Source organism: Panulirus ornatus, chromosome 46, assembly GCF_036320965.1.
Source record: "Panulirus ornatus isolate Po-2019 chromosome 46, ASM3632096v1, whole genome shotgun sequence".
NCBI lineage: Eukaryota > Metazoa > Arthropoda > Malacostraca > Decapoda > Palinuridae > Panulirus > Panulirus ornatus.
Window position 1 is genome coordinate 951,580 of NC_092269.1, and position 15,035 is coordinate 966,614.

Consider the following 15,035-nt stretch of genomic DNA (forward strand, 5'->3'; position numbering starts at 1 on the left):
GCTTCTGCAACACTCGTTACACTCAAGCCTAACGTTCTCTCTCTGTTGAGAACCATCTTTCGTCTTCCTTCCCTTCTCTGCTCTGCTCCTTTCTGATATCCAACTGTCCGAGTCTCCGTCTCGCCTACACTTTCAGATCTCTATGATTTCTATCTTCATTTCCTTTCGAACGGCGGTGTGTGTTCTCACAGAGGTGCTATAAAACACTCACTGATCGCTGGGAGATCTTGAATCTCCCAGCTTTGAAACCGTCTGGTTCAAAATTTCTTTACCTTCCACAGCCATGTTTTAAACATCAAGTGCACCAACCTCCCCTCCCCATCCAGACCCCACCTTCCTCCAGCTATGTGCAACTCTTCGATTACTTGAACACTTTGTCACGAAGCTCTGCTCTCTCCACGTCCAGGTGCTTATGATATCCATTATGCAGATTGGCTGGGCTCCACTGAGGATGATCGCTGTGCAGTCTAGACTCTCTCTCTCTCTCTCTCTCTCTCTCTCTCTCTCTCTCTCTCTATATATATATATATATATATATATATATATATATATACTATCTTGAACGCTTAATCATTACTTCTGAACCTTCCACTATATAAACACTGTTCCTACCACCGTAAGGTCATCAGACCACCTGACTGCCAGACCATTGCCTATCCTTCCCCCGAGACGCCCAGCCTGGCGTTCTGAGCGAGCTCAGTGGTTATCCTTGAGCAGCTTTCCTCGAGACGGGGACTCCTCCGCCGCCTGGAAGCCTCCAGACTGCCTTCCTCGTAGTCTGGAAATGATCTAGCCTGGAACGGCTACGTCCACTCTACCGACGAATCTTGATCCCCCTATCCTATGTCGTCTCAGTCTTGAAACCTGAACTTTCCTTTACTTCTGGGAGCACGCCTTCTCTCTCTTCATCACACACACTCCTGATGTCTCTAAAGTTTTTGAAACTCCGAAAATCCGACAATCTTAAGCTATTAGAATCCCATTTCCTTCTTTCGGATCATTAATACGAATTTCGCGGAGCAAATCCTACCGGTGATGTTCACTTCTGTTAGACTCACTTCTGGTCCTCTTCTCTCGGGGATTTTGGCAAACATTTTGTCGCAACTCTCGACATATCAAACACACTTTGGAGACTTTGGCACAAGTCTCCGCTCTCTAAATAAGCTTCGTCCTCATCTTCACATTGTGTGTTCTCCAGTACACAGCTTCCTTTCTAACTGCTCCATTTCGGTTATCCCACCAGCAGTGGAGGCCCTCGGGGTTATGATCTACCGCCTTATCTCTTTGCTCTGTCAACGATCCTCGTTGTTCAATCTCTTCCACGGTTCACACTTACCCAGATGATCCCACTCTACATACTCCAACTCGCTTTCCCTTCCTTCTTTACTATAAGATTCGATCTTTTTCTCACGCTGAGCATATTTCCAGTATCTAATTCGCACATGTGAAGCATCTCTGAAAGTGGAAGCGAATGGTGAGGGTGGCATATCTTCTCTTGTCCTAATTCAATGTGCTTTTGAACCAGTTTCTATCCTTGTTCAGTTTAGCAAGAACTTAATTTTCTTTACACCTAAATCTCGCTCATTTCCCACGCTTATGTTTCAGAATACAACACTTCAACCATGCAATAACATGAAAAATATTGGGCATGACTATATTCTCCACTCCATCCTGGCAACCCCAAATAATAAACATTACAAAATGGGGTAGGTGAGGAGAGGCGACAGCTGAAGTACTACATTAATTACCATTCTCGTAATGGATGTATATAGCATCATGAATATGTTCATTACTCGTAATTCCTTCCCTATTATCATAAAAAATGTCACTGAGATCTGAGACGGACCCTACGTCCTGTTTTATACATTGAAAGAAAGACTTTTGTCCTGTTCTGTAGTGAAACAATTACTAGTATACTTCTTACGAGTGTATCATGAATACGACCCCTGGATCTTTTATCAGAGTCAAGCGAGAACTGCTGTTGATACCAGAGGATGTGAGACCAGTGACGTGTCTGTGACGAAACGATGATGCGTGACTCTGACGCAATGATGACGCACTAAAGAATGTTGATACCTGTTTGATGATGTACTGAAGATGTGGTGGAGAAGTAATGACGACGTGTCCAGACGTATCATGTTATAATGATAATGTGATGACATGAGTTTACATGAGTTTACGTGAGAGAGAAGACACCAGGAGGCCTGACTGGCCCACGACTGGGTTGTCTGGTGAAAAGAAAAATGATAGCAAACTGTATGTGTCCTTATATGATGATCAGGTGATCAAATGAAGGGACTGAGACTTGTGATGTAATGATGACGCGTGGATGACGTGTTTCCTGTGCACCGAAGACGTGTTAGTGACGTAATAATAACAGTAATGAAACTAGTTGGTCAGTGCCACCCAGTACGATAACCACATGCGATGCTTGCAGAGCTATGTTGACAAAACAGTTAGGAGAGAGAGAGAGAGAGAGAGAGAGAGAGAGAGAGAGAGAGAGAGAGAGAGAGAGAGAGAGAGAGAGATGGGGGTGGGGGGAGAAAGTCCGTACTCATTAGGTCTCATCAGGAAATGCTACGAAGGCTACTTGCTGTCCCAAATGAGGACATCTCCCCAGCCGGGACAGCCCTCAACACACGGATCCTGAGGCAACTTCTGCTGCACAGGACATTTCCTCCAGCTGTGGCTGGCGTCCGGTAGTGGGAGATGTGCGGCCCTTGTGAGTCTCCCACACCGGAAAAATTACGGCAACATTGGTGGATTCTCTTACGGTTATTTTTAAGAGTTGCTCAATTGCCTTTCTACGTGAGTGTGTGTCGATGGTCTTATTTTTACGTTCAAGTTCGAGATTCCCAGAAAGTGTTTTAGTCAAGGGTTAATAATGGCTGTATGTAGGCTAACGACTAGGTGTCGTGGACACATGACAATGATGTCTCGTCTTTGGATTCAATTTTCAAACAGACAAGTAAATGTAGGGATATCTAGAGTTAAGAAAAATGATAATAATATCTGGGCTTCCGATCTATGTAAACAATGGAATCATAAGCACGTACGGCCAGAACAGAATTAAACTACAGACAGATTTATATTATGATTGTCTGGGCAAACATTAGAGATTAGTTAGACTTAAAATGGTATTTGAATAATAAAAAAAACCCACGAAGGGCCAAAGTGAAGTAAATGCTAAAGAAAGAAAATGATGAAATTCGTCAGTCAGGTTAGGTGATTGGTTGTTCGTGCTTCACACCTAACAACTGTCAGGGTCATTAAGTCCGTCATGGTTAAATTATGTCCACCAACAGAAGAATACTTAACACCTCCTCGAAGAGTTCAATTCGAAGACCATGCACTCTGGCTCTGTATACCACCAGGTTATATACAACCCACAAACACTCCGACTCTCCACACATTCAGACGTGACGATGTGTACAATACTTCCCAGCACATATGAACATCCTCTGACCCACAACTAGATATCGTATCATTACAGTACAAGTGTACAGCAACTGGACAATCTTTATCTATATCTAAATAAAGTTATTTAGTAACACAATAACACGGTCGATAGCTCACAGTTAGTTGTGTTGGGTTCATGTATGTAAGACATGAGGCAACTTCTAGTTTAAGCATGTCTCGGAAGATATTGACCAACATTCAGCAACACGCTGCCCACATTCACTTCAGCTCTTGTGTCCACGTCAAATACCTCGTATCAAACTACGAGTTCTATAACAGCTTCTATACACCCCGATTTCTATAACAGGCACAATGTAATGCTATAAAAGTGATTCTTTAATATGGTAGAAGAAGGTGAATGCAGGGCATAGCTCTGAGCGTAGAGAGAGTACAATGTGATCTGGCGTTCCACACACACACACACACACACACACACACACACACGGTAGCCCCCCCCCCCTCCTCCCCAACACCAGGTGAGATCACCTGGAAGACCAGGTAGGGTGGCGGATCTTGGTGGGGTAAGGGGGTGTGGCGGAGGAGTGCCGGATCTCTTGAAACGACGTGGAGGGAGAGGCTACAGTACTGTGAGGGTGGTAATGTTAGGGAACAGACAGAGGTACATGTCTGCATCATTAAACAGGATGGCAGGAATATATATATATATATATATATATATATATATATATATATATATATATATATATATATATATATATATCTTTCTTTTTAAACTATTTGCCATTTCCCGCGTTAGCGAGGTAGCGTTAAGAACAGAGGACTGGGTCTTTTTTGGAATATCCTCACCTGGCCCCCTTCTCTGTTCCTTCTTTAGGAAAATAAAAAAAAAAAAAACGAGAGGGGAGGATTTCCAGCCCCCCGCTCCCTCCCCTTTTAGTCGCCTTCTACGACACGCAGGGAACGCGTGGGAAGTATTCTTAATCCCCTATTCCCAGGGATAATATATATATATATATATATATATATATATATATATATATATATATATATATATATATATATATATATGGTACAGACCTCGGGCTGCATGTGTTTACATCGTGCATAAGGTCACCTATGGTAAGGTTGCGTCATCCTCGGTGGACGGAAAGGAGTACAGTTTAGTGAAGAACAGTCAGGCCATGTGGGAGTCCGGCGTCGTAGCTGCACGAGTCCCATAAACTGTGAGAGAGAGAGAGAGAGAGAGAGAGAGAGAGAGAGAGAGAGAGAGAGAGAGAGAGAGAGAGAGAGAGAGAGAGAGAGAGAATTTAGAGGAGTTGCCTCATGGATTCAAGGGAATCAGAGATCCCAAATGAAAGAAAATAATCACCGACGAACGCAAGAAAATTACACAGAAAGAAGGAATCAACTGAGCCACTTTTGTGAACGAGGGGAAATGTTGGCTAATGGAAGCAGGGGAAATAACACACAGGTCAAGGTTTGTACATAATTAGACAGCGAAGTAGGTATGAGGAAGGAAGGAAGGGGGGGGGGGGGTCAAGACGGTGAAATACAGATAGAAAGACCAAAGAGAAGGAGTAGAGGGAGGGAGTAGAGGGAGGGAGTAGAGGGAGGGAGTAGGATGTAGATCAGGAAGGGTGGGGTACCTGGAGAAGGTCAGGCTCTGTTGCTGGTCGTCCAAGGTCAACAAATGTCGCGAGCCGGACCGGAACGACACCGGGAGGGTCAAAGGTCAACGGGGTTAACCCGCCCCGCTAGTGGCTCAAGCTCATACTACCACAGACCAGTACTACCACAGACCAGTACTGCCACAGACCAGTACTGCCACAGACCGGTACTACCACAGACCAGCACTACCACAGACCAGCACTACCACAGACCAGTACTACCACAGACCAGTACTGCCACAGACCAGTACTACCACAGACCAGTACTACCACAGACCAGTACTGCCACAGACCAGTACTGCCACAGACCGGTACTACCACAGACCAGCACTACCACAGACCAGCACTACCACAGACCAGCACTACCACAGACCAGCACTACCACAGACCAGTACTACCACAGACCAGTACTACCACAGACCAGTACTACCACAGACCAGTACTACCACAGACCAGTACTACCACAGTCACGAGTCTGTGGATGTACACTTGGTCTGTGTATTACATGTTCCCTTCCAACGTAGGAAGAAAAGTTCAAAACAAAGGTGAAACTATTGCTTCGTGTGTGTGTGTGTGTGTGTGTGTGTGTGTGTGTGTGTGTGTGTGTGTGTGTGTGGATGTATGTATATGTGTGTGTGTGTGTGTGTGTGTGTGTGTGTGTGTGTGTGTGTGTGTGTGTGTGTGTGTATGTGTGTGTGTGTGTATGTATGTGTGTGTGTGTATGTGTGTGTGTGTGTGTGTGTGTGTGTGTGTGTGTGTGATCAGGTAACTATACATCTTCTTTATCTGTCTTAAAGTCTGTTTGTCTGTCTGTCTGTACATGCTCGTCTGTCCAAGCACCAGTCTTTCGCTCGTTTGTTTTCCTCGTTTTTTCCAATTACAAAGATACAGAGGAAGACCTTTACGACCGTAGGACACGTCAGAGACGAAGAAATCATGTGTATCATGACGTTACTGACCATGCATTTCCTTCCATCTGAAACGGCTTTTGCATGTGGAATACGATAATGTTATCCTATGTATAGCATCCACGTCAACATGATCCAGGGTTCATGAGACGTAGTGGGAAGTTCCACTTGCAGGAGGCGAGATGAATAAACGAACAGAAGGAGGAGGATCTTGAGGTGGTACGAGGGACACATACAACACTGGACAGATAGGCCCCCCAAGTGGTGGTGAGTGCAGACGGTGTCTGGATTCAGAACAAGGGCGAGAGAGGATATGAAGCCTTACTAAGGCCCTGATGATGTAGCTGGAGGCACAGAAGGGAGGAGAGAGCTATTAATGTCAGGATATCATGTAAGGCAAGGCTCAGAGCAAAGACTTGGTCGTTTATACTGTGCAGAGCCTCAGATTGGATCTTGATGAGAAAGAAATAAGGAGAAACAGAGAGCATTAGACATATACAGGATCAGTAACGCATGTAAGGGTGAACCGCTGACAGAGAATAAATATTTCTAGTGTATGATCTGAAGAAATAATATTGTAATCAGTACAAAATCAAAAACGTTAATCGCAAAGGAAAAAGGGTGTAATGAGACAGATCTCGAGGAGGGAGACAAATTGATTTCTTATTTGCGAATTATTGTTTGAATGTTTGCAACACTGCATGTTTAAAGGTTAATCTTGTACCACTAAGCAATGCCTGAAAGGTCAAACTTAGATGTGGTACAAAGACGTTATTTGTAGAAAAGAGTCGACGTCACATCTGTAGGAAGACTATGATGTAGATAGTTACAAGCCACATATGTGTATGGTGATAAGTGTTAGTTCATGATCTTATCCAGGAAAGAAAATAGGAGACAAGAACAGAGCTAAGGCACTCCAGAGGGACCATCAAACACTTTATACGTACAAGAAAAATGGAATCAAAAGAGGAGATACCAGGGATGAGAGAGAGAAAAAATGACATTAGATAAAGGATGTTTGACAAAAAGAGCCTAATGCCAAACCACACCTTTTAAAGGACGTCTGGATATCAAGGTAGTAATGAAAGGTTTGCCAGATATACCAAGACCTAAACTTTAACAGAGACCAAGATACACAAAGGAACTTCCTTCACGAATACAAGATATTGATGTGTTTGTAGAGGCAACAGGAGGGATAACAAGACTACAACTCACTTCGAAAAGGAATGCCGTCTGTCAGGTACTCTTTCATGATCTACTTGTTTACGAATAACAAAAATATGGCAAATGATCAATCACTGATTATCGTTTCCTTTTGATGAATCAAAACCTCTTACGTCACTAGAGTAGCAAGTCAGGCATATGAATGAGTGAATGATAGGTATGAGTGACGGAGTGACCGCTGTGTGAGCAGTAGGTACGAGTGACAAATGAATAACGGGAGAGGACATACGCGTTACAGGACTGGGTGTCTGTGTTGAGCGACGGAGTGGCGTGGAGGGGAGTGAGTGACGAAGAAATGACAGGTGTGTGTGTGTGTGTGTGTGTGACAGAGAGGATGTTAGGGGAGTGTCTAATCAAGGTTACGTCCTATGAGACCAGACCAACCACGCGACTGTTGTCAACTTTCCATATAACCCTTTCTTATGCTGGAAACTTATGACAAGTTTTTCTAGTGGAGTGACCCTAGTGGAGTGACCCTAGTGGAGTGACGGCACGACAATAATCTGTCTCAGCCTCACAGCAGTGTAGGGATCTGACGCACATAACTTTGCAACACTTATAGCCACTCGTGTCTCTCATAAACTTAGAATATTGGCAAGTTTTGTCTCGACGTAACTCAACAGCACTAGAGGGGGTTTAAGGGGTCTCAATGCCTTATATTCATCACATATACTCGATAAGCCACACAGGTCAAACCAAACTAAACGCCATATCTTCAGATGATGACTTAACGTCAGGGTCAGCTGTCGGAAGCGGTAGAAGTTAACTGTGGGTAAAGACAGCGGCTCCACAAACATCTCTTCCCTAATACTGGCTTCATCTGTCTCTGTCATCAACAAGTCACACATCTCCTGCCTTCTCTATTTTACCCTTTACCCTCCCCCTCACCTCCTCCCTCCCTCCAGCAGCAGCACCAGCCAGCCAGCTCCACCCCCCTACCCCCCCAGCAGCACCCACACTACCTAACCTTGACTTTCCGCTGGTCCGCGGGAAGTGACGGCGTCCAGGCCGACCCACAGCTGAAAACCACCCGACACTGCACAAGTCTCTCCTGCCACGCGCCCAGCAGTACTACATCAGTCGCCATCCACATGCTGGGTAGCACAACCCTGAGATCTGCCACGCTATGGAGGGGATAGCTCTGTGTTCTCCCAGAACTCTGAATTCTTCTATGGTTAATATATATTGAGAGAAAGCTTTGAATTCTGCCAAGGTATAAAGAGGGATAACTCACAGTTCTCTCAGGGGTACAGATAGCAGGTCTGCGTTCTCCCAGGGCAAAGAGAGACAGCTCTGAGTCCTCCGGTCGTATAAAAAGTTAGCTGAGAATTTTCCCAGGGTATATATATAGAGAGAGAGGGAGGGAGCTCCAAGGAAAAGAGCTTTTAAGTTGCTCATGAAACACTTTAGCTTAACTGTTCAAGAAGTTTCAGTCTCGAAATCGACTCCTTGAGTTATTAATAAGATTCAGAAAAACTACAACTTACTCACACAACCATCATGTCATGTACTCACACAACCATCATGTCATGTACTCACACAACCATCATGCCATGTACTCACACAACCATCATGTCATGTACTCACACAACCATCATGTCATGTACTCACACAACCATCATGTCATGTACTCACACAACCATCAAGTCATATACTCAAAAAAAGCAATAAAGCTACAAAACAGATGTAGATCCCATAAATCATCACTGTAGTCCACATACCAACACTCCAACCTCAAAGACCTCCTACAAAACTGATGTATAACTACAGTCTACATAACCTCAATACAGTTGACAAATACACTCTATACCTAACGCCATTACAGCCTACATTACAACAATACAATCTACACAGCACCAATACAGTTCACGAAACATCGATACAGTCTACATAACAACCTACGTAATTACAGTACATTCATGACAACCAACACAGGTTCTTGGTATGTGGTAGAGACAAACAACTTCACACACAACTTACCCTCGTATCGTTAAGGATGGACACAGGTCTTACGAAATCCTGCGCAAGGAGTAAAAAGTCCCTCTTTCAGGTACTTTCTTCAGGAGAACGAATGAATGGACAGAAAGCCGAGGAACTCAGGAGGATGTGGGTGGAGGAGGCGTACCCGAAGCCCTTGCAGGTCCGGCTAGGTAATGGGGAGCAACCCTAAGACGTCCCCGGCCTTGAACACAAGACAGAAAAACCTGCCCCAGCGCAGCTTACTCATGACGTCATGATTTACGTCATTGCGCCATCAGCTGGCTCCGCGAATTAGAGCCGGAGTGAATGGCTGATGTATGACGTCATTAATGCGTCACAAAATAGAAAACGGGGAAACATTCGAATTCCTCAGGTTATCCCCTTTTTTGTGGATGACCAAGATAGACAACGGGGGGAAGGCGCAAATTTTTGTAACTTTCATCCATGATTTCTTGGAAATTTTTGTTAATTTGATGAGGAATTAGCGTGGGAGGCGCTGGGAAGGGTAGGATCACGGACACTCCGCGTTGCAAAGTAATTCCCCCAAACTCGGACACAAGAGTCAACAAGTGGTCATCGGTTGGTCTTTGGGAAATATACAGTGAGGGTCACTGGACCGGTGGGCGGTGTGGGAGCGTCAGTGTGGGAGAGTGAGTAAGGGAGAGAGAGAGAGTCAATGCTGCTGAATCTGAGAGACAATGGAAGAAACGGAACCAGAGAAATACAAAATATATGCAACTATTGAAAAAGAAATGGTCCTCCATCCAACCTTAAGCACATTTTTGAATACATTTTACACAATAATACGATCTGGGTGAAGTATACATATCTATCATGAATAAAAGGTCTACTTCATAATCTACATATTCACACAAGGTATGTATGATAATATAATCTACACATTCATAACAAAACATGAATGGTAATAATCGAAACGTATCTGGAAATATCATCAAAATTCTAACACTTTATAATCTGACTGGAATCAACATAAAGTTTAATAATCTTCTTCACACTAAATTTGCCAGTTTAAAACTATCTTTAAAAATATATTGATAAAGTGATAAATTATCATTTATAATTATACTGAATCTGTGAATACATAATTACGTTAGAGAGACAATTTTCGTATAGGATTATTCTTTATCATTGTAATGAGACATAACGAAGTTGTGAGGTTAAGATGAGACCAAGACGTGTAACTAAACTGACAGAAGCTGGTGTTTACGTCAGTCTGTCTCTCCTCCACAGGTAAAAACCTATCTATATCAACTTTCCACGAACACACACACACACAAACAAACAAACAACGAATTCACGTACATATGCTTCTCAAGTTTGGTCACCGAACTTAAGAAAGAAAAACGTATAATGACGATCCAGAGGAAGGTAACATAGACGGTATCACAGCTGAGAAGTTATTGTGGGAAGTCAGAGGCTATGAATTTGTCCATCATGGGAGACAGAAGAGAATACACTGATCCTAATCTTTACGATCTAAAGCGGATTGATGACATCAACACAGAAAAAGTCTTTGAAAAGATGCGAAGACATGATAACTGGAGGACATAACATGAAACGTAAGAAAGAAACGTATTAGAAAAGATGTAAAGATGATTATCACAGTGTAGGAATGTTGGATGACAGTGTCACTACTGACAACGTGCAACATTCTAACGAGTTGTATGAGTGTAGAGAAAGGTCAAAAGATGAAGTCCAACTATAGTAGAACTACCTCCCCAGACAGTACACACTGGGTGATTGCATCTGCATAATTACGCACACACTAGAGAAGATCGTGGTAAAGACTTCACTACATGGACTGTAATTCATAAGACTGTTCATCATCAGTGAATGAATTACCTTTTACAGAGAAGGATTAGATATTGTACTACACACAACAATGATGTTCCCTCATCCCTCATCCCTACAAACAGCATCCTCCAAGCATTACAGCTTCCTATAGACTCCTTTTTTTTTCTTTTTTTTTCTTCTTTTTTTTTTCCAAAAGAAGGAACAGAGGGGGCCAGGTGAGGATATTCCAAAAAAGGCCCAGTCCTCTGTTCTTAACGCTACCTCGCTAACGCGGCAAATGGCAAATAGTTTAAAAGAAAGAAAAGAAATATATATATATATATATATATATATATATATATATATATATATATATATATATATATATATATATGAGAGAGAGAGAGAGAGAGAGAGAGAGAGAGAGAGAGGGTTAGTAATCACAGCAGGAGTAAGATATGACGTGCGTCAAGTGTGGGTTTTGCTTGGGGGGTAAGCAAGGGTTTCCCCAGACCTCTGCTGGCCACCAGGTGGTCGGGGCAGCAGCTCCAGTAGCGTGCTGGTCAGCAGGTCGTCAGGGGAGGCTGTACAATGATATACGTGGGTGACAGGAGGATCATCAGTGGAGGGTGGAGGCGCCATCCACCTAAACTGAGCCCTTCCAAGCTGATAGATAAACAGTCCACCATATGCACCATAACAAAGCTTAGTATCTATCGTCTAGATATAAACAACCATCTTTAGTGGTTAGCAGATTATCTTACGGAGCAAACAAGAGTTTCTCTGAGTTCCTAGTCCTAGTTATGACCGCCATGAATCACAACCCAGATGGCAGACTCATTAGACGTTCATGGTAATTATACGAAGAAAATGGAATGCTACGTGACAGCTGGACCTTGGGCACTGACAGTGGTCTGACTTGTGTGTGTGTGTGTGTGTGTGTGTGTGTGTGTGTGGAGACAGGACATGAGGGAGGGAGGGAGGGAGGGATGGAGAGAGAGAGAGAGAGAGAGAGAGAGAGAGAGAGAGAGAGAGAGAGAGAGAGAGAGAGAGAGAGAGAGTGACTGAGAGGTCTGCTTGGGCTCCTCTGTCCTTTCCTGCATCACCAGCGGTCATAACGGTACAGTCTGCACTAGGCAAACCCAACCTCGTCATCCACACAATGGTCTGAGTCCCTTGTTCCCCAGAGCAACAGACGGTCTGGAATCTCTCTTCTTATCTACTGAATTTAAAGTCATTCCAGACTCTAGTCTTTACATGAATACTGAGACTGGACTCCAATTAATTCAGACTCTGGACTCCTAGGAACAGAGACCCTGGTCTTCTAATATCATAGACCTTAGGCTCCTTAGAGTAAAGACTCTGGTCTCTCATCTATAGAAAACCTGGATTACCATCATCAGAGACCCTGGACTCTCGGTAGGAGAAACCTTCGACTCTGGGTTGTAGAGACCGCGTACTTCCTAAAGTTAAAAGTGGTGTCTATTCTCGCTAAAACAAGTTATAACAGCTGTCGAACGAAGCTGAAGCAGTTATCTTGTAAAGCTAATACAATCATCTTTTCAAGCTAGAAACAGGTTTTCTCCAAGCTAAAGGAACATCTCCCTCGGCTTAACAGGCATCTTCCACAGCAAACTTTCCAAGACAACAGCTATCTCTCAAGACTCAAGAATAAATTCTCTTTGTTAAAAGTTGTTTATCTGGCACTGAAAGGCATCTAACAAGGAGATAAGAAAGTGTCAGAGCTGAAACATCTATTTCTCAAAGTCTAAAGAAAAAATCTTCCAAAAGCAAAGCTGCCACCAACATGTTGGACTAGAGAGACGTACACTGAGGATAACCACCCTTATTCATTTTCTTTCTATTTTCCTTTTTTGTAAACACCGACCGAGGGTACAGGTGGCGCCATCAAGGTCACGCCTGCAGTCGTGGTCTACAGTAAATAGAACAACTTTGAAAAAGTAGACACAGATACCATCTGCCGCTGACACACGCCATCTATCTTTCAAGGTGTCAAGAACCATAGCACAGGTTCCGGAAACCACTTCCAGAGCTAAAACAGTCTTCCTCTAAGTGCTTAATAAGAGAGCCATTTCACAAGGCCCTAACAGCCATGTTTTAAGACTATAAATCACTTGACAAGATTCCAACAGTCATTTTGCGAGGTCCCACCCGTCACGATCGTCCAAGGTCCAAACTACCATCAACTAGCACGCCGATTACCATTTCCCAAGGCTTCACTAACCATATGCTAAGCTTCACCTTCAATCTTTCAAGGTTCGTGAAGGCTTCAGGAACGATATTCTAAAGCCTAAGTGGCAGTCTTACAAGACCCTGAAGGCCACATCACAAAGCTAAACAGACATTCTCTTTCATCTAAACTTTGGAAGGAGGAGAGCCTCTCTTCTACTTTCAACGGTAAACTGAAGCTTCCAGTACGTTAACAAGAACTGTTGTTAGTCCAGTCCAGTCAGAGGAGCTCTTTCCAATAAAGTCCCCTGTTCCAGTAACTAACCCTGAGCTAGGTGGTAATACAGTCATTGTCTCATTTCTTATATCTTATCAAATTCACTTTTCCTCAGCTAAGATCGAGCATATATTTCTAGTTTTCCGGAGAAACAGTTTCCAGTCCAGTTCTTTGTTCCAGGAACCCCCATCCACTCCCAGAATTAGAAGGAAATAGTGCCTAGCATACCCATCCACGCAACTCTAAACTCGAGAGCGTGTCTCCAGTCTGTCAGAAGAGACGTTTACAGTCCAGTCCTGCCCGAGAGCCGTGTCCAGTCCAGTCCTCTTTTCCAGCACCCCTACAAGGACTGAACGGAACAGGACCGTCTTCCTCTGCCCCCTCACCTAAATTCACTTCCTTACAGCCAGGATCTACGTCACATTTCCAGTGTGTCGGAGGAGCTGGTTGTTTCCAGTGGGGTCTGTGTTCCAGGAGCTGCCCTGAGCCAGTGTGGCTGTTGGCAGGAAGTCTGGGGAAATTCCCCGCCTCCCACGCCCCCACCCTGCTCCGACGGGGAGAAAAAGTGGCCCCGTAAACCAGGCCAAGCGTGTCCCCAGCTCGGCCATACGGGACACTAGGGGCACACGGGGATACCAGGTGCACACGGGGTACCAAATGCACACGGGGGTACTAAGCGCACACGAGGATAACCAGGTGCACACGGGGTACCAAATGCACACGGGGGTACTAAGCGAACACGAGGATACCAGGTGCACACGGGGGACAGCAAACGCATACTAGATGTATACAGAGGTACACACAGGTTATACATACATGATGCATACCTACACACATGAAGTACACATGGGAGAAAAGTAAGTGCTTATATGTGCACATTAGTTGTCCAAACAACCACAGGTGGTGCACACACACACACACACACACACACACACACACACACACAGCTGACATACCGTTACCTGGAGACAAACCAGAGACAATAAACGAAAAGTGTATCAACCAATGACCACAACTCCATAAGGTGTGCAATGAAAGTGACCTTAAGTGATCAACATAAGGATATACGACAACCCTCGTTTTATCTCATGTTAGTAACTGAACGAGTTATTCTTGTTCCAGGTACAGTAGAACAGATCGCCTCTGTCATGGACAGGACGAGAATTATGCAAACGACTATCATCTAACTCTGGAAACCTATAATCGATATATATATATATATATATATATATATATATATATATATATATATATATATATATATATATATATGCATGTGTCTGTGTGTGTGTGTGTGTGTGTGTGTGTGTGTGTGTGTGTGTGTGTGGTGACGGGAGGACACGTCAATATGTATGGGAAACACCAAGATAGTCATCACTAAACCCACTCGTACTTTTTCTCTGGGTTGACGCACCCTGCCGAGCTTGATGGAAATCAATTTATAAGTTCGTGGAATCTCTCGTCCATTTCGTGGAGAGCGATCCAGCTCGTGGTGTGAGCTGATCACAACCGCCTGTAACTGCTCGCAAGCCAACTGCCAGCTGCTTGGCTCCTGGCCAGAGAGGCAGGCACAGC

At 44.0% G+C, this 15,035-nt stretch overlaps 1 protein-coding gene across 5 annotated transcripts in view; it reads right to left on the bottom strand.

The window, feature by feature from the left end:
* Tango4 (transport and golgi organization 4) overlaps positions 1 to 15,035 on the bottom strand; it is a 320,102-nt gene that overhangs the window by 53,627 nt on the left and 251,440 nt on the right. Inside the window, exon 1 of one of the 5 annotated variants that reach the window (XM_071688583.1) lies at positions 9,200 to 9,446. The exons of 3 other annotated variants lie outside the window; for them this stretch is intronic. The gene's annotated coding sequence lies outside the window, so the exon portion shown is untranslated. Of the gene's footprint in view, positions 1 to 9,199; positions 9,447 to 15,035 lie in introns of those variants that run through there. One more of the 5 variants, XM_071688588.1, reaches the window with a different exon arrangement.